The following is a 21,740-nucleotide window of genomic DNA, read 5'->3' as shown; positions in this document are numbered from 1 at the left end:
GATGAAAATAACCATGCCTACTATGTGCCATATAGGACGGAATTTAGTTAGGGGCTTTACTTATGTTACACTGTAATCCCAACCATAATCTTAGGATGTGGGCACAGCTATTCCCATTTCACACATAAGGTAAATGAAGTGTAGAGAATTTAAGGTAAAATGTGTATTAGAATGAGAAATCGTTCTAATTATAAAGCTCAGGTCCTAACCACTGAACTGTACTATCACAACAGCATGTTGTAATGACAGCACTAGACCAGTGATCAACAGACATAGGCAGTCATTAGATGTTGTGATTTTACACTCTTGATTTTGAAAGTAGGATAAATACTGCAAGTGATAGTACTTCAAATAAGGAGAAGTTCTGTTCTAATAGAAGATATTACAAGGAAGTGATGGCTGATCACCTATGCCAAATGCTATAGACAGCTCAAGAGATAAGCTTTAAGAAAAGGTCATCGCATTTAAAGATCAGGAAGTCACTGGTGATTTCTGCAATGGCAGTTTCATAGAACAATGGGGACAAACTTTTGAAATAGTGGATTAAAGAGTGTGCGGGGAAAGGATAAGGCGGTAAGGGAGGTGAATGTAGTGTATGTTTGAAGAATTTTAGTTGTAAAAACAAAATAAATGGGATAGCAGTTTGTGAGTAGGTATCAACTTAAGTAAAATGTTAAAGATAGCGGAATTATGAGTAGATTTGTAGATGAAAGGAAGGAGAAGAGAGCAAATGACCAAGGAGTAAAAATGGGAGCAGTGTGACAGAAAAGATTTTGTCATTTACCTCAAATATGTGGAATAAGACTATGGTCTTTGACACTAGATGACAAAAAAAAAAAAAAAAAAAAAAAAGATAGACTGAAAATAGGGAGAATGATGATCTCTCACATTGGTGAGAAAGAAGAATGATGACACCATGCATTTGCTATCTTCTTTCACTTACCTAAAACAAAACTATTTCAGGTTGAAAAGGTCTGATCTCTTATTGTCATTCCAGTTATACTATAATTCCATGCCATAGGGTCAACTATGATATCAATGCATTGTTGAATACTTTTATTTTTTTCCTCAGCTGGTATTAATGCTATCAATTCTAAAATGATGTTTTAATTTCTAGGAAAAATAGACATAACTACTCAAATATAAACATAATACATTTGCCAGGTGTCAGCCCAAATTGCTTTTGCTTTTCACTAGTCGATCCTTCTGTTCACCAGCTTTACTTGTCCACCAACTCACAAAACCAATTTTTAATTCATGTTTCTACATAAACCATTTGCACTGATTGTAGCTTTGGTATAATGACCAAACCTTAGAATCAGTTCACCAAGTCATATATATGGCTTATTGTAGGGGTGGACAAAGAGAAGGAACAATGGAATTTTTCTTTAATTGGTTCCATTTGGAGATCTAGGGATTCAAATGCAAAAATGTAAATACAAAAGCAAGAGTGGTAGTACTGGGGACTGAAAATAGAAAATAGGCCAAAGGTAGAATTGAGACACACATAATGCCATTGGTAAGTGAATTTTTAGGCTGTTGGCCCAGCCCAAATTTCAAAACATACTCAAGAAACTGAAAGTCATAATTGCCTACAATGTATTATCATTGCCTTCTTACAGGCTTTAGAACATATCTTGGAAAACATTTGGGTTTGTTAAGATGTCTCCCTAGTCAGAAATCAATGATTAGGAGTGCCTGGGTGGCTCAGTTGGTTGAGTGTCCAACTTGAGCTCAGGTCATGGTCTCAAGGTTTGTGAGTTCAAGTCCTGCATCAGGCTCTGTGCTGACAGTTTGGAGCCTGGCGCCCGCTTTGGATTCTGTGTGTCCTTCTCTCTCTGTCTGCCCCCTGCTTGTGCTCTCTCTCTAAAATAAACATTAAAAAAAGAAAGAAAAGAAACCATATAACTCATGTCCTAAGTCATTCTATTTTATAGTGGTTCTAGCTCTGGGACTTATGAAGGCAGCTTAAATGTGTCCTTCAGTCTGACAACTTTAAACAGGTTTCTTCCTGGCTCTAGGCCTTTACCTCCCTTTATATAAGAACATCTACCTTAGAAAACTTGCTATTGCAAATTCTTTCTCTGCTCCTGTGAGATCTACATAAATCTCATGTAATGTACATAAGCCTCTTACCAATTTTATTTATCTCCCAGTTTCTGGAGGATAGGGTAAGAACATATCTTTGGTGGGTGACTTGCTCCAAGTTATAAAACTACCTCCTGTCATGAAGATACAAGAAAGTTTACTTTTCCTTTGGTCAAAGCAATTGGCAAATCACTTGACCTGTGTTCCTCCTCTCACCCCACTGCTTAAAAATCCTTTCTCTGTTTGAGGTGCCAGGGTGGCTCAGTTGGTTGAGTGTCTGACTTCGGCTCAGGTCATGATCTCACAGGCTCTGTGCTGACAGTCAGCTTGAAGCCTGAAGCCTGCTTCAGATTCTGTGTCTCCCTCTCTTTCTGCCCCTTTTCCACTTGCACTGTATCTCTCTCTCTCAAAACTAAAGTAAACATTAAAAAAATAAAAATAAAAATAAATCCTCCCACTGTTTGTTCCAGCAGAGTTGTTGAGTTCAGACTTTAGTTCTGGTCTCTGTCCCCTGTTGCAATAGCCTTGAATAAAGTCTTCCTTGCATGTGTAATTGTTTAGTGCAGTTTTTGCTGTGACAAACCTCATGGGCCCTCATCTAGTATCTGATATCTGATATCCTTGTGGTTACTCAAGCCTATTTGAGTTTAAACACTGTACATAATTGAGTTAAACACTGTACAAAACCAATGGATTAGTAACTCTTAAAATTTTTTTTTTTAACGTTTATTTATTTTTGAGACAGAGAGAGACAGAGCATGAACAGGGGAGGGGCAGAGAGAGAGGGAGACACAGAATCTGAAACAGGCTCCAGGCTCTGAGCTGTCAGCACAGAGCCCGACGCGGGGCTTGAACTCACAGACCGTGAGATCACAACCTGAGCCGAAGTCCGACGCTTAACCGACCAAGCCACCCAGGCGCCCCGGATTAGTAACTCTTTAAAGGCAGAACTTCACCAACATAAATTAGTGAATATAAACCCTGAGTCCTAGAACACTAAGCCTTTGGAAAACAACTGAAATTTATAAAACAAAATCATTTCCTAAGACCCAGTATCCTCAAATTTATTACAATCATACTATTCTAAAATCTATCTTTTTGTTGTCCAGTTCTTTATAGCATGGCTTTATACAAGCACAATCACAGAGAAAGCATACTTTCCCCTCTGTTTCTTTTATCTTTTCTTTATGTTTAACTGATATATCAATTTGTTAAGCCTAATATTGGGCATTATGTAGACTAAAAATTTGATTGAGTGATTTTTTTTTTTTTTACTTTTCATCCAGGAAAGTAAAGTTTGACGTAGCAGTTTTATTTTTCTGCTAGTCTATCAGAAAGTCAATGATTAATAATGATTGAGTCAATAATTAATAATAATAAATTGTCTTAAAAATATTCTTTACTTGCAATTGGCTCATTTCTTTTGATATCATAGTGGTGTAAGAATTTAAAACAAAGGTCTATGTCTAGCATACTAGGTCTATTCTTGACACTATAGTCAAATATCTTTGATGCTTATACAGCCTCATTAGCAAATTTTTAGAGGTTGTCTTTTCTTTTAGGTTTTTTAGTTTTTATGTTTTCTGATATTAATTTTGAGCTGCTTGCACATTCATGGTTTTTACTGTAGCTTTTCCAGGTTGAAGAGATGCATCTTTGTCTCCAAATACATGTGCCTTCTTTTTGCTCGCATTTTTGTAAGTAACAAAGATTAGGCTCTTCTGAACTTGCATAAAGAGAAGACTTGGAGTAAACATTTCTAAACAGACTCACTGTCATTCTTTCTTTCTTTTTTCGAAACATATATTTTCTTTTAGAGTCTTTGCTCTTTGATTCTTCATGAAGATGTTCTTTTCCATGTTGTTTAAAGGAAGAAAGGGCAATAGTTGGTGTTAAAAAGTTTGGAGATCAAATAGTTCTGTGTTTAATTCCTGGCCTCTGATATCGGTTAATTGCATGCCCTTGGATAGCTTTAAACTTCTTGAGTGTGTGTTTCTACATTTGTCAAGGGGGAGTTTGATGAGGTCATTTATATGAAGCACTTAGCAATGGGTATAGGCTCTTTAAAAATGTTAATTTATTCTCTTTTTAGCATCTCTGAGAAAATGAACTGATTTGATCATCAAATTGCCTATCCATCTCTTCCCTGGTATGAATAATGGAAAGAATGAAGAGTTGGTCACTCAAATTTAAGATTATGATGAATGACAGAGATGTGTTTGCTTCAACTCCATCCAACAAGTATACAACTTGTAACCCAACTCTAGATCTATGATTATGTCACCATTAATATCAGTTGTCACAATGAGTTCATTAGACAATACCCCAGGGAGTGCCTAAAGCAGCTAAACCTTTGGCAGGCCAGAAGTAGCTCCCTCGTGAGGCGACTTTTGGCTGAGGAGAGAGGAAACACTGTCACTCCTCTGAATGGAAATGACACACAGTGAATTACTTAAACTGAGACTGCCAGGCCAGCATAATCTAATGCAGTGATGTGTCATTATCACTCCTGGAAAATTAACCGCAGCTCCACACTTCTGTGACCAAGAGCAGGCTACTCACTCTCCAAAGAATATTTTAGAAAATATAAATTGCCTCTCCAACTATTGTGACCACTTTTTTTTTTTCCAAAAGGAAAAATAGAATAAAAGCTTTGCAAGTTTGTGGAGGAGACAATGGATATTTAAAATAGAGTATTACTAACCATTTCCTTTTCATTTTATTGTTATTATTCTCATGTGATTTTGTTTTCAAAAGAATGTTTTCTTTTTACATGATTGGATAATGATATGAATTCAGGAAATTAGAATTAACACACATAAACCAAACTGAAAGGGACTTCAACTATGAATTTGAAAAATCTTTGTAATATAAACCTTTACATTGAAATTAGACCCCAGAATGCCTTAAAAACTGTTATGTCTAGGTGAGGATAGGAAACTCTTGGCCCTCTGGAGTAGCTGGTTTTTAATAGATGAGCATTTGCTGTTGAATGAAAGATTAAGTGTCCTAGCCAGCCTCATTTATTCCAAATAATTGAATCAGTGCTAAAAAATTCAGGATTATTATGATGGTAACAGAATCTTTGTATAAGCCTATTTTTGTGAACATATATTTTCATTTGTCTTTGGTAAATGTCTAGCTATGTAATTTCTGCGTCTTATGGTAGATGCATGCTTAATTTTTTAAAGAAATTGCAAAACCTTTTTTGCAAAGTAATTGTGCCATTTCATGTTCCCACTAGCAACATATGAGATCTTCAGTTGCTCTATATTCTTCCCACATTTGGAAGAGTCAGTCTTTTTCATTTTAGCAGTCCTAGGGTTTGTGTGATGGTGTTTCACTGTGGTTTTAATATGCATTTCTCTAATGATGTTGAACACCTTTTCAAGTGATTATCAAGTATTTATATATCTTCCTTTGTAAGGTCTATGTTTTAGTCTGACCATTTTTAAAAACTATATATTATTATTGACTAATAGGATTTCTTCATATGTGCCAGAAACAAGTCCTTTGCCAAATATATTTTTTGTGAATATTTTTCTCTAGTCTTTTGTTTGCTTGTTCATTTTCTTAATGATGACTTTTGATGAGCACATATTTAAACAACTTTTTTTTTAATGTTTATTTTTGAGAGAGAGAGAGAGAGAGATTCAGGGAGCGAGCAGGGGAGGGGCAGAGAGAGGGGGAGACACAGAATCTGAAGCAGACTCCAGTCTCTGAGCTATCAACCCAGAGCCCCATGAGGGGCTCGAACCCACAAATCGTGAGATCATGACCTGAGCTGAAGTCAGATGCTTAACTGACTAAGCCACCCAGGTGCCCTGATGAGCACATATTTTTATTTTTGATTTTAGTCTATCAAATTCTTATTATTTCCTTTTGTAGTTATTCCTATTTGTGATGTAGCAAAATAGCCTGTGGTTGCACCTATATCATGAAGATAATATTCTATGTTTTTTAGACAGTTTATAGTTTTAGCTTTTATATTTGGGTCTATGATCCATGTCAGGTTGATTTTAATGTATACTGTAAAGTAAGTATTGAGGTTCTTTTTCTTTTATATAAAAATTTACTTGTTTCAGCACCACTTAATGAAAACATTTCATTTTCTTTAATAAATTACATTGGCACACTTGTCAATATTAAGTGAATGTGTTTTCTAAATGTCTCATTGATCTATTTATCTATTTTTATGGTAATGTCACCCTATCTTGATTACTGTAGCTTTATAACAATTCTTGAAATCAGGTAGTATAAGTTCTTAACTTTGTTTTGCTTTATCAAGATTATTTTTTTCTACTATAGGTTTTTTTGCATTATCATATAAATTTTAGAATCAGACTTGTCAATTTCTATAAAATTCTTCAGGGATTATGATTGGAATTCTAATACATCTGTATATCAATATATGAATATCTTAATATTTATTGGGTCAATTCATGGACATGTTCTGTCTCTCAATTTATTTTTATATTCTTTAATTTATCTCAGGGCTTATTGAATATTTTAGTTTAGAAGTATTGTACAAATTTTATTAAATTTATAAGTATTTTTGTGGCTGTCGATGTTATTGCAAATGGAATATTTTGCACTTTATTTTTCATTTGTTTCATATGGCTATACAGAAACAGGTATTTTTGTGTATTAATTTGTATCCTTTGACATTGCAAAATTCACTTACTAATTCTAGTAGTTATTTTATAAGTAGTTTGGTTATCTAAAAAAAGTTCTTTAATGTTTATTTTTGATAGGCAGAGAGAGACAGAGCATGAGTAGGGGAGGGGCAGAGAGAGAGAGACATACAAAATCTGAAGCAGGCTTCAGGCTCTGAGCTGTCAGCACACAGCCCAACTCAGGACTCGAGCCCACGAACTGTGAGATCATGACCTGAGCCAAAGTTGGATGCTCAACTGACTGAGCTGTCCAGGCACCCCCACTTAGTTATTTTACATAGACATAGTTATGTCTACTATGAATAAAGTTTTATTATTTTAAAAATCTTTATGCTTTTATTATTTTTCTTGTCTTGTTGCATTGTCTAGAACCTCCAATAAAATGTTACAAGTAATTGGTGAGAAGTTACATCCTTGCCTTGTTCTAGATATTAGGATGCATTATGTCTTTTGCTTAGATGTTAATTGAGACCTTTCAGTTTCCTTTTATCACATTGAGGAAGTTTCAATTCCTAGTATACAGATTTCTGTATAAAAAGCGTTTTGTTAAAATGCTTCCCTGAATCTATGAAGAAAATATTTTTTCTTTTTAGTTTTAATAGAGTGAATTACATGGATTGCATTGGAGATATTAAATTAACTTTTCATTTCTGATATAATCTCTGGTCATGATTATCTTTTTATGTATTCTGATTTTGTTTTGCTAATATTTTTTTTAATGTCTACTTAATTATTTATTTAGAGCGAGAGTGTGTTTGTGTGAGTGAGGGTGGGGCAGAGAGAGGGAATAAAGAGAATCCCAAGCAGGCTCTTCACTATCATAGAAGAGCCCAATGCAGGGCTCTATCTTATAAACTGTGAGATGATGATGTGAGCCGAAATCAAGAGTTAGATGGTTAACTGATTGAGCCACCTAGGCACCCCATGTTTTGCTAACATTTTATAAAGGAATTTTAAGTATATTTTCTAAAGTGATATTTGTCTGTAATTTTATTTCCTTTTAATGACACAGATTTTGGTGTTTGTGTTACACTGGCCTCTATTTTGTGAAAAGTTTGTTTAATATTGGTATTGCTCCATTGTTAAATTTTTATAAGATTCACTCATTTATCCATCTGGGCTTTGAATTTCTTTATGAGATGACTTTTTATAATAAACTCAAATTTTAAAAGTAAAGAACAATTCTTGTTTTTCTATTTCCATTAACTTAGTTTTAGAGAGGTGTTGATTTTTTTCAGGAATTTGTCCTTTTCATGTAAGTTGCCAAACTCATTGGCAAAACTTTTGTAACCTTCTTTTGTCTTCTTTTAATGTCTACAGAATCCTTAGTTCAGTCTCCTTTTATTCCTTATATTGATAATTTGCTTTCCCTCTTGTATTTTTTGAGCAGTTTTGCTAAGTGTTTATAAATTTACAAAGAACCAGCTTTAGGCTTTATTAATTTTGCTTCTATTTTTGAACTCATTGAATTCATTCCTTCTTTACTATTTCATTTTCTTTCTTTTTGTTTTTAAATTTTTTTTAATTTATTTTGAGAGAGCATAGTTGGGGGAGGGGCAGAGAGAGAGAGAGAGAGAGAGAGAGAGAGAGAGAGAGAGAGAGAATCCCAAGCAGGTTCTGCACCACTAATGTAGAGCCTGATGTGGGGCTCAAACCCCACAGATTATGATCTGAGCCAAAGTCAGACTCTTAACTGACTGAGCCACCCAGGCGCCCCTCATTTTCTTTTTTTCTACTAATCTTGATGTTAATTTGCTCACCTTTTTCTAATTATAAGATAACAATTTAGATCATTAACTTTAAACTTTTTTCCCTCTTATAATACAAGCATTTAAAGCTACAAATTTCACCCTGAGTACTGCTTTTATTGTAGCTCACAAACTTTGTTTTGTAACATTTTCATTATTATTCAATTGGATTCATTATTATTCACTGGTGATATCATGTTTTGACCATGGGTTGTTTAGAAGTGAGTTGTTTAATATCCAAATATTTGAAGGTGTTGGGGAAATATAATTTTTAAAAAAAGCATTTCCTTCCAATCCAGAAAACTGCTTCACAAAGCTAGAAGAGAGAAAATAATCTTATTCTTGTATTAGAATTAAACAAGAATGTTATGCACATGTCAGGCAATCTGCTAAGAAATTGCAAAGATAGAAAGAAATGTCACCTATTTATATAGCCAAGCAGATACAACCTATTATGTAGGTTTTATCTCAAGATAAACAGTAATACCTTCAAATACTTGGATATTAAACAACTCACTTCTAAATCCAAGTGCTCATCCCAAAGAGTGTCCTCCTTAATGCCTGTCACCCATTTAACCCACCCTCCAACCCCCTCGCATCAACCCTCAGTTTGTTCTCTGTACTTAAGAGTCTCTTATGGTTTGCCTTCCTCTCTTTTAATTTTATTTTTACTTTCTGTTAAGTTTCAAATTCCACATATGAGTGAAATATATTTATTTTTCTCTGACTTATTTAACTTAGCATAACTTCTGAAGGAGCCTACATAATACCCTCCAGTTCTACCCATATTGTTGCAAATGGCAAGATTTCATTCTTTTTCATCATCAAGTCATATTCCATTATGTATGTGTGTGTGTGTGTATACACATTTATATATACATATTATATATATATATATATATATATATATATATATATATATATATATGAATTTTTAAAAAGTTAGTACATTGAGGCACGTGGCTGGCACATTGGGTAGAACATGTGACTCTTGACCTCAGGATCATGTATTCAAGCCCCACACTGGAAACGGAGCCTACTTAAAAAAAAAATCTAGTACGTTATTTGCCTTGGAGGAAGAATCTTTGAATGTATCATACTAATGGTGTATGGTTAATCAAATTATTTTTGAAATTGAATTATAATTGACATACCATATCTTGTTCGTTTAAGGTGTACCTCATAGTGATTTGAAATTTCTGTATATTACTAAATGATCTTCATAATAAGTCTAGTTAGCATCTATCACTATACAACATTACAAAACTATTGATTATATTTCCTGTGCTGTACTTTACATCTCCATGACTTATTTATTTTATAACTGGAAGTTTGTCTCTCTTAATCCCCTTCACCTATTTAGTCCACTCCATTCCCTTCCACAATGGTAACTAACAGTTTGTTTCCTGTATCTGTGGGTCTGTTTCTGTTTTGTTTCTTCACCTATTTAGTCCACCCCACCCCTTTCCACAATGGTAACTAACTGTTTCCTATATCTGTGGGTCTGTTTCTGTTTTGTTTATTTTTTACATTACACATATAAAGGAAATCATACTGCATTTGTCTTTCTCTGTCCAATTATTTCATTAGCATAATACCCTCTAGGTCTATCTATGGCAAGATTTTATTCTTTTTTATGGATGAGTAATACCCATACACATACACATGCACACACAGCCCAAAACTTCTGTATCTATTCATCTATTGATGAACACTGAGGTTACTTCCATATCTTGGCTATTGTGAATAATGCTGCAATGAACAAGGGGTGCACATATCTCTTTTAATTGATATTTTTGTTTCTTTTAGATAAGTTGTCACAGGTGGAATATCTGGAGTATACAGGAGTTCTCTTTATAATGTTTTGAGGAACCTCCATACTGTTTTCTACACTGGCTGCACCAATTTACATTCTCACAAAGGTTCCCTTTTCTCCACATTATTGTTGACACTCATTACTTTTTGTCTTCTTGATAATAGCCCATCTGACAGCTATGAGGTGATACTCCATTGTGGTTTTGATTTGCATTTCCCTGATGATTAGTGAAATTAAGCATTTTTCATGTGTCTGTTGGCCATCTGTATGTCTTTTTGGAAAAAAAAAATGTCTATTCAAGTTCTTTGCTCATTTTAATCAGGTTGTTCGTTCCTATGGTATTAAGTTTTATACATTATTTATGTATTTTGGATATTATGTATCCATCCATAATCCATTTTGGATATTATGTATCCATCCATAATCCATAATCCAATATGTATTATGTATTGGATATTTATGTATTTTGGATATTAACCTCTTTGGATGTATTGTTTGCAAATATTTTCTCCCGTTCAGTAGGTTGCCTTTTAGTTTTGCTGATGGTTTTCTTTGCTGTGCAAAAATGTTTTAGTTTGATGTAATCTCATTTATTTAATTTTTGCTTTTGCTGTCTTTGCCTGAGGAGACTGGCAGAAAAAAAAATATTGCTAAGATTGATGTCAAAGAGTTTACTGCATGTGTTCTGGGAGTTTTATGGCTTCAGGTTTTACATTCAAGTCTTTCCATTTTGAATTTATTTTGTATATGGTATAATATAAAGATCTGGTTTCATTCTTTTGCATGTAACTGTCCAGTTTTTTTAATACAATTTGTTGAAGAGACTGTCTTTTCTCCATTTTATGTCCTTGCCTCCTTTGTCATAGATTAATCAACCATGTATGTATGGGCTTATATCTGGTCTGTATCTTATTTTTGTTCTTATTTTGTTCTTATTTTTGTTCCTTTGATCTATGTGTCTGTTTTCATGCCAGTACCATACTATTTTATTACTATAGCTTTTTAGTATAATTTGAAATCAGGGAGCATGGTACTTCCAGCTTTGTTCTTCTATCACAAGATTACTTTGTCTATTCAGGGTCTTTTGTGGTTTTATACAAATGTTAGGATTATTTGTTTCGGTTCTGTGAAAAATGCCATTGGTATTTTCCTGGGGATTACATTAAATCTGCAGATTGCTTTGGGTAGTATGGATTTTTAAACAACATCAGTTCCTACAATCCATGAGTACAGAAAAATCTTTCCTCTTATTTGTGTCATCTTCAATTTCTTTTATCAGCGTCTTATAGTTTTCAGAGTACAGGTCTTTTACCTTCTCGGTTTAATTTAAGGTTTTTTAATTCTTTTTGATGCACTTGTTTTGTTTGTTTTTTTACAATTTCTGTGCTATCTTTATGACCTGTTTCTTTTTTTTTATTTTTAACTTTTTAATATTTAAATCCAAGTTAGTTAACATATAGTGTAATAATGATGTCAGGAGTAGAATTTAGTGATTCATCACTTACATATAACACCCAGTGCTCATCCCAACAAGTGTCCTCCTTAATGCCTCTCACCCATTTAGCCCATGCCCCCACCCAACACCCCTCCAGCAACCCTCAATTTGTTCTCTGTGTTTAAGAATCTCTTATGGTTTGTCTCCCTCTCTTTTTTTATATTATTTTTACTTTCTTTCCCTTATTTTTTCATCTGTTTTGTTTCTTAAATTCCACATATGAGTGAATCATATGTTATTTGTCTTCCTCTGACTGACTTATTTCTCTTAGCATAATACACTAGTTCCATCCACGTTGTTGCAAATGGCAAGATTTCATTCTTTTTGACTGCCGTGTAGAGTAATATTCTATTGTATATATATACCACATCTTCACCCATTCATCAGTCGATGGACATTTGGGTTCTTTCCATACTTTGACTATTGTTGATAGTGCTGCTTAAACATTGGGGTGCATGCGCCCCTTCAAATTAGCACTCCTGTATCCTTTGGATAAATACGTAGTAGTGCAATTGGGTATAGGGTAGTTGCACTAGGTATAGTGCAACTCTAGGGTAGTTCTATTTTTATTTTTTGAGGACCTCCATACTGTTTTCCAGAGTGGCTGCACCAGTTTGCATCCCCACCAACTGTGCAAAAGGGTTCCTCTTTCTCTGCATTTGATGCACTTGTAAATGAGATTGTTTTCTTAATTTCTTTTTCTGATAGCTTGTTATTAGTATATGAAAATGCAACCAATTCCTGTATGCTAATTTTGTATCTTGCAACTTTACTGAATTCACTTATTTATATATTATTTATTTTATATATATGTGTGTATAGTATATATATATATATATATATATATATGGGTGCCATTTATATATATGTGTGTATATGTGTGTGTATATATATATATGTGTATATATATATATTAATATAGGGGCCCTGTATTAATATAGGGGCACCTGGGTGGCTCAGTCATTAAGAGCTTGACTCTTGATTTTGGCTCAGGTCATGATGAATCCATGACAGTTCATGGATTCAGACCCTGCTTTGGGCTCTGCATTGACAGTGCAGAGCCTGCTTGGGATTCTCTCTCTTCCCTTCTGCCCCACCCCCCTCAAATAAATAAAACTTAAAAAATATTAATATATATTTTCTGGAGTCCTTAGGATTTTCTATATATAATATTATGTCATTTGTAGATAGTGACAGTTTTACGTCGTCCTTTCCAATTTTGATGCCTTTTATTTATTTATTTTTACCTAATTCTTACCTAATTTCCATTATTATGTTGAATGAAAGTGCTCAGAATGGGCATTCTTGTCTTGTTACCCCTCTTAGAGGAAAACTTTTAGCTTTTCACCATTGAGTAGGATGTTAGCAGTGAGTTTGTCATATGTGACTTTTATTATGTTGATGTTTATTATGTTGATGACTTATATTATGTTGATGCTCAGAATGGGCATTCTTGTCTTGTTACCCCTCTTAGAGGAAAACTTTTAGCTTTTCACCACTGAGTAGGATGTTAGCAGTGAGTTTGTCATATGTGACTTTTATTATGTTGATGTATGTTCCTTCTATACCCACTTTGTTGACAGGCCGCTACAAGATTAGATTTTCATATATTCATCCCAAATATGACAGAGAACTAATACTCCTTTAAGAGAAAAGACTGAAGGAAACATTCCTGGCTTCCCATATTTTCAGATCATGTGGTGGTACTGACAGGATTTTAGAGCCGATATTACCCATAATATTCAATCATAATAGTGAATTTGGAAAGGATATTTCATCTAGCTAGTATTCCAAACAGTGGAAAGCTAGAATTTATAGAGATTCTCCTTTCTAGCTTTCTCTTGTTTGGAATACTAATATGACTATTGAGTGGTCACAGACTGTCAGCTGGTCCATTGTTTTCAGGAACCACCAGACATCTAGGAAGGCTTACACTGACAACAATTCTGTTGTTTCAGTGGGTACATTCCATTTCAGATCAAAAGATGGGATGGCACAGTCCCTGTTTTCATTTTACATATGGCATACTCTTCCTTCAACCCAATTCCACAGGTTGAATGTCTGTTCTTCCTGTGAAGTTCTCAGTTGTGTGAGAGTCGATACTAATTGTGAGTCTTATCACGATCCAGATTCAATTAATCAGCACCCAGAGGCTGGAAAACTGCTCTTACATCACAGATTCTAATAACCATCTTAGTAAAGGCTCCCAGGAGAACTGATCTATACAGAGTAGCAAAATAGCTCCATTCCAAACTGTATTCTTTAGTTTCTGCCTTTTAAATTTAGCTAAACCGTTAGTCTCTATTGCATCGCACCCACCCTGACCTTCAGCATGGACATTGCCTTCATTACCTGCAATAAGCTTGTGTGATTTTGTTGCCCACCTTGTTTGTTATCCCTCTTTCAGGAATCAGTGCTGTGCTATCTGAAAACCATTGTTTTATATATATTGTTATATACATATTGTTATAAATGTATATTTTGGTTTGGGTTTTTTTTCAAATATTTTATGTTTTTAAAGTAATTTCTATACCCAACATGGGGCTTGAACTCACATTCCTGAGATCAAGTCACATGCTCTATTGACTTAGCCAACCAAGCACCCCAATATATATTTTGTTTTTAAAGTTAAGATGGAAGAAAAATTTTAATTCTTGTTAGTCCATTTTGGTTGATAACTATAGATTTTGTGTTGATAGATATTGTAATCTTAGTAGGACAGAGAACTTTCTTACAAAATAAAAAAGAATCCTCATCTCTTAGTGAATAAATTTCCTGAAATTACAATAAGGAACTTCACCAAGTTTTTTTCCACAAGATTTAGGATATACTGCATAGCTATTACTTGGATCAAAAATTAATCTTGGGGGCACCTGGGTAGCTCGGTTGGTTAAGTGTCCAACTCTGCATTCGAGCTCAGGTCTTGATCGCAGGGTCGTGAGTTCAAATCCCACTTTAGGCTCTATGCTAGGCATGGAGACTACTTAAAAACAAACAAAAAAAAGTTAATCTTGCATCCTTTTCTGTTTATAAATTATAGAATCTAATGTAATAAAATCATTTGCATATAATTTTATCTAGATGTTTTGAGAACTGACTTATGGAAAAAAAATTGAAATTTTAAATATCCTTTTAATTTTTCTCAGATTGATTCCCCAAAACTAAATACATTATTCTACTACTCTCAGCGGCTAAATGTCTTTCATAAATAATGTAAATTGGGTTAAATAGATATTCATTAACTTTTACAAGAAAAACCTTTGTAAAGGTTTTGTAAACTTTGTAAAAAAAAGTGCCTGAAATGGGCATAATTAACAACCATGCCTAAATGAGTCCCGGAACTCTGTGAGTCCATTCATCTTTTTATGCAGTCTTTTTGGTTAAGAAAAATAGCCATGGAAAAAATGATACTGAAGAGTAAATTAAAAGATTAGTTCAAAAGGAAGACACATTTCTCCTCTTGTTATAGAAGTACCTCTTAATATGATTTTGTTTAATTCTGACTCTTAAGCTTAAGCAGAAATTCCAGTGAAACTAAGTGATTACACTTTAATTATGACCTACTTTCAAACAGAGCAGATTGGCAGAATTCTGTGCACTTAATAAGTAGCTGTATCTTGAAATACATTTGGACCAGCCATGGTTATTGCACACATATTCATTGAATATTTCAAATTTAAGCAGCTGGCTCTATGGATAGGTTAAATGAAGATCAATTTACATTCTTTTACTACTCTTCTCCTGCAGTTCTCAAATATGAAAGCAAAATGGTATAATTTCTCACTATAAATAGAGCAACTCTAGATATTTAGAACCACACCAATTCCTAGCGTTGGACTGATCATCAGAGATGTGACTTACAAAGGCATTTTACATTTTAGGTTGCTTGTTTATGTTAAATTGGGGGGGCAAAAGTTGCACGTCTACTTGTTAGTAGTTCTGCCAAGAAACAATTCATACTGGAGGAGATATATACAAAATAGTATGGTTATTTTTATTTTTTGTGAGTATTTTGTTATTTGTGGCCCGTGTTATTTCTCTTCATGGTGGATAATTTAGATTCAATTTTCTTACAATGAAGGTAACTAGTTACTTTGGTGCACAAATAAACGAAGGTAAAGAGAGATAAGATAAAGTGTTAAGTAAAAACTGTTTTAGGTGAAATCAATATAAACTGTTCACTGAGTTCAGTCAAGTGAACTTTTAAACTTGAGAATAGAGCTAATCAATAAGTATACAAAGATGTTTTAATACAGTAATAATTGAGATGAAAATATTTGGTATGAAAAAAATAAGGACTTGTCAGAATAAAGTTTAACTTGATCTCAGGATAAGTATGCCTGATAGTTATCTATCTAAGCAGATTTATCAAGATTTCATCAAGAAATTAACAACTAAGTAAAAAGTGCTTTTTAGTTTTTAATTCATTTTTTAAACTACTAGGCAAAATTAAAAATAACATAAGCTGATAACTTCTTGAGAGAGCCTTCACTAGTTGTGATTCTACCCCTGAATTTCTTCACAGTCTGCATGACCTTGACTACTGCTTTCCTGAGAAGGGACATGAAATTCAGCAGCATCTTTTACCTTCTTCGAACACTTTCTCAATCTCTTCATTTTTGTTCTCATAAATTAGTAACTGAGCTAAATTGCTGTAAGGGTAATAGCCTCCAAACTGATGTCTCTACCTCCAGTATTATCTTCTGATCCATATTACATGTTGCTGGGACAATTATCCTAACATACAGTGTGAAAATGACTGATGCAACTCCTTTACTGGCTCTTAACTATTTATAGGATGAATTCAGTCACCATGAATATGATATACAAGGTCCCTCAATGAAGGATACTTACCTTTTTTTTTAACAGCTTTTTAACTTGTGACAATTTTCCATATATATACACAAATACTACCTGTCTACTCAAGTCATGTTGAATTGATTACTATTTACTAAATCACAGTGACATTGTCATACCTCTTTGTAGGATGGTTCCTTCTAAAATGCTACCCTTGATGATCTTTATCCTTCAAGATTGTTAAGGCTCAATTGTCATCTCCCCTATGATGATTCCTTCTGTGAAGGAGAGAGAGATCATATTTAAAGAGATTTGGAAAATGCTATAAAAAAATTAGGTGCCTGGGTGGCTCAGTTGTTTGAACAACTGACTCTTGATTTTGGCTTAGGTTTTGGTCCCAGGGTCATGGGATCAATCCCCGCATCAGGATCTCTGCTGAGTGCTGCGTGTGGAGCCTACTTAGGATTCTCTCTCTCTCTCTCTCTCTCTCTCTCTCTCTCTCTCTCTCTATCTCTCCCTCTGCCCCACTCCCTGGCTTATGCTCTCTCTCTCTTTCCATAATAAAAAAAATTTAAAAAGAGACTTGGAAAATGCTAAATTAAATGTAGTTCTTAAGTATGTTTCTAGTAATAGCAAATATCCAAGTAGGAATATCTAGTGTGCACCTTCCCCAACTGATTTTGCCACAGAACACATTTTTGGGCAGAACATCTTATGGATCAGATTCCATGAATTCCTAGTTGGAAAAAAAGTTTTTCAAAACCTTTTGGAAAAACACTTTTCCAGCTTGATATAAAAATGCTTGTCTGAAAAGACAAGTTGAAGTGATTTATACATATTACCTCATAGCCCCTTTTGATGAGTCAAGAAGCCCTGGATAAAATTTTTATTCCTAGAAACCTGTTCTACCTTAAATAAGTTAGTGTCTTATTTTTTTTAATTGTTAACATTTTTAAATTTATTTTTGAGAGAGAGAGAGAGAGAGAGAGAGACAGAGCACAAGTGGAGGAGGGTCAGAGAGCGAGGGAGACACAGAATCTGAAGCAAACACCAGGCTCTGAGCTGTCAGCACAGAGCCAGATGTGGGGCTCAAACTCACAAGTAGTGAGATCATGACCTGAGCCAAATTCAGACGTTCAACTGACTGAGCCACCCAGGTGCCCCAAGTTAGTGTCTTTAAACAAGAACATTTTTTTTGTGTGTGAACTTTACTGGCAAAGTATTAAATTAACATATTTTTTAACGTATTTAATTAACATTAAAAATAATGTTTAACATTAACATAGCTGCTGATACAAAGGTGGCAGCCTTCATTTCCTTCTTTCTACTAAATGCCACCACGTTGTTGGTTCTGTGAGTCATTTCCTTGCTAATACTGGTGGAGAAGGGGAGGAGGTGAGAACCTTTGATCCTTGACATAGCAAGAGATTGCTTTTTCTAATGCTTTTGATGAATTCTTATCTCTTTCCCATTTTGCAGAAATCTTAAAGTTACTGTGTAATTATCAACAGTTAGAGCTCTGTGGAGTTATCTTTCTCTTGAAACAAAAAGCAGGGATTAAATGCAAAATCCTTTCACTGTGAGGAAAGAAAACCTTATTTCTTTTTATATTTTCAACTTTAATTTTTTCTCCTCTTTATAGTTTTTTTCTTCATTTATCTGAGGTCACTTCTGACCCTCTTACATCTTATCCCCCAGTCAAACTTTTAATCCTTATAGCCTGCAGTTATTGCCCTTATTTATGAAAATTCCTCTAGACAGATAGAATCTATACTCATATAAGAGGAGACCTGGCAAGGTGGGAGCTACATCTCACATGCAGACCAACTGAGTAAATCCAGTGGTCAAGTATCTACCATGTTTCAATACCAAGACTCAGCTAGACGCCTGGACAGAGCCAACCATGAGGATCCAGATGTTTCTCTCCAGATGCCATAATTCCCACAGTCTATAACTGATTTATACATTTTATGATTCTTAAGGTGTCATTTATTTTCCTTCTAAATTTCAATATTCATTTTAACAAAATGTTAAAATTTATAACAGTGATACCATTTACATAAATGCTGGCTAAAAACCTGCTGCATCATTATACTTCTTTAGAATCTTTCTGTTGTTTTCAAGGTAACAACAACAAAAAAGACCTCTTCAAATCAAAATTTGTCAGTTTTTTAAGTCATATAATTATGAGAATACCAAACTGTCCTTGTATTTCAACCTGAAGTAAATTGAATTTAGGAATGATGATAATTTTGCCCATAGGAGGCTGCCTCTTGGAAATAAACATCTTTTTGAAGCATCTGCAATATGTCATTTGAAAAAGCCCTTTTATGTTGCCTGTAGTCTTTGCATATCAATCTTATTTTAGGGCATTACTACAGTTTTGCACCCCCAGTCATATTTCAGCTATAGATTCAAGAAATTAAATTTAATAATAATAATAATAATAATAATAATAATAATAAAAGTATGCAAGAGCTAATTTAATTCAATTAATTCTATTTAAATCTCTAAAATATTGAAGGGAGGGGAGGTAAAAGATGAGAAAGGAGTGTGGTAAAGTGAATGTTGTTTTATTTCTTGCCTTGGTTTGTAAGTTAATATTTTGACAACAAGGCATTGATAAATAAAAAAAGGACAAAAACAGGTGTGGACTAGCACTGAGAGAATTACATTTGAAAGTTATAACATTGTATGTTAATTATATTTCAATAATAAATAAATAAAGGAAGGAGGGATTGCAACATGCTAAATTGTCACTGATTCGACACAGGGAACATTATGTTGAGTTTTAACTAAACAAAAAACCTTAACACATTTTTTTTTTTCAACACACATGACTCACAGTTAAAATTATAATTTTGTCTTTCCTTTGGTACCCCAAATCATTTTATTTTCATGGAGAGAGCAAAAATTAACAAGAGAAGTGAAAGTCCATCAGGTTCATAAGGCCCAATATTTATATAAGGACTATATTTTTTTCCTCCAGATTTCTAGGACAATCCTAAATAAACAAAACCTGAGATCATCATTTAATGTTTTATCTTTCAAAAAATCTGGGTCGGTAATAGTAGATAATCTTCATAAATATACTTTTAAGATAATGTGTTCATGAGAAGCATGCCCACTTTGAAACATATTCTACAAACTGCTATTTAGACTTAATTGCCACGTAACAGTAGCAATGAGCTCTGCATGCAGTCCTCGTGGTCTTCTTCCAGTACTGGAGCTCTTTCAATGAAAAAAGCTACATGAAGGATCCAGATTTTTTTTTTATTATTATTGTCAGTTACATCTTGTGTATATTCTGTTCTTTGTATAAATGTTATTTGAGCTGGACTTTCACAGTATTAACATGGGAGTCTCTTTAGATGGAAACAATATTTCCTGTTTCATTTTGCAATGCTCAGATGCCTAAATTTCAAAATGTATTCCCTTAAAAATAAACAAAATTGACAAACCTCTAGCCAGGCTTCTCAAAAAGAAAAGGGAGATGACCCAAATAGATAAAATCATGAATGAAAATGGAATTATTACAACCAATCCCTCAGAGATACAAACAATTATCAGGGAATACTATGAAAACTTATATGCCAACAAACTGGACAACCTGGAAGAAATGGACGAATTCCTGAACACCCACACGCTTCCAAAACTCAATCAGGAGGAAATAGAAAGCTTGAACAGACCCATAACCAGCGAAGAAATTGAATCGGTTATCAAAAATCTCCCAACAAATAAGAGTCCAGGACCAGATGGCTTCCCAGGGGAGTTCTACCAGACGTTTAAAGCAGAGATAATACCTATCCTTCTCAAGCTATTCCAAGAAATAGAAAGGGATGGAAAACTTCCAGACTCATTCTATGAAGCCAGTATTACTTTGATTCCTAAACCAGACAGAGACCCAGTAAAAAAAGAGAACTACAGGCCAATATCCCTGATGAATATGGATGCAAAAATTCTCAATAAGATACTAGCAAATCGAATTCAACGGCATATAAAAAGAATTATTCACCATGATCAAGTGGGATTCATTCCTGGGATGCAGGGCTGGTTCAACATTCGCAAATCAATCAACGTGATACATCACATTAACAAAAAAAAAGAGAAGAACCATATGATCCTGTCAATCGATGCAGAAAAGGCCTTCGACAAAATCCAGCACCCTTTCTTAATAAAAACCCTTGAGAAAGTCGGGATAGAAGGAACATTCTTAAAGATCATAAAAGCCATTTATGAAAAGCCCACAGCTAACATCATCCTCAACGGGGAAAAACTGAAAGCTTTTTCCCTGAGATCAGGAACACGACAAGGATGCCCACTCTCACCGCTGCTGTTTAACATAGTGCTGGAAGTTCTAGCATCAGCAATCAGACAACAAAAGGAAATCAAAGGCATCCAAATTGGCAAAGATGAAGTCAAGCTTTCGCTTTTTGCAGATGACATGATATTATACATGGAAAATCCGATAGACTCCACCAAAAGTCTGCTAGAACTGATACAGGAATTCAGCAAAGTTGCAGGATACAAAATCAATGTACAGAAATCAGTTGCATTCTTATACACTAACAATGAAGCAACAGAAAGACAAATAAAGAAACTGATCCCATTCACAATTGCACCAAGAAGCATAAAATACCTAGGAATAAATCTAACCAAAGATGTAAAGGATCTGTATGCTGAAAACTATAGAAAGCTTATGAAGGAAATTGAAGAAGATTTAAAGAAATGGAAAGACATTCCCTGCTCATGGATTGGAAAAATAAATATTGTCAAAATGTCAATACTACCCAAAGCTATCTACTCATGGATTGGAAAAATAAATATTGTCAAAATGTCAATACTACCCAAAGCTATCTACACATTCAATGCAATCCCAATCAAAATTGCACCAGCATTCTTCTCGAAACTAGAACAAGCCATCCTAAAATTCATATGGAACCACAAAAGGCCCCGAATAGCCAAAGGAATTTTGAAGAAGACCAAAGCAGGAGGCATCACAATCCCAGACTTTAGCCTCTACTACAAAGCTGTCATCATCAAGACAGCATGGTATTGGCACCAAAACAGACACATAGACCAATGGAATAGAATAGAAACCCCAGAACTAGACCCACAAA

This window comes from Prionailurus bengalensis, chromosome B2 (genome assembly GCF_016509475.1).
Source record: "Prionailurus bengalensis isolate Pbe53 chromosome B2, Fcat_Pben_1.1_paternal_pri, whole genome shotgun sequence".
NCBI lineage: Eukaryota > Metazoa > Chordata > Mammalia > Carnivora > Felidae > Prionailurus > Prionailurus bengalensis.
This window is presented reverse-complemented; position numbering follows the sequence as displayed.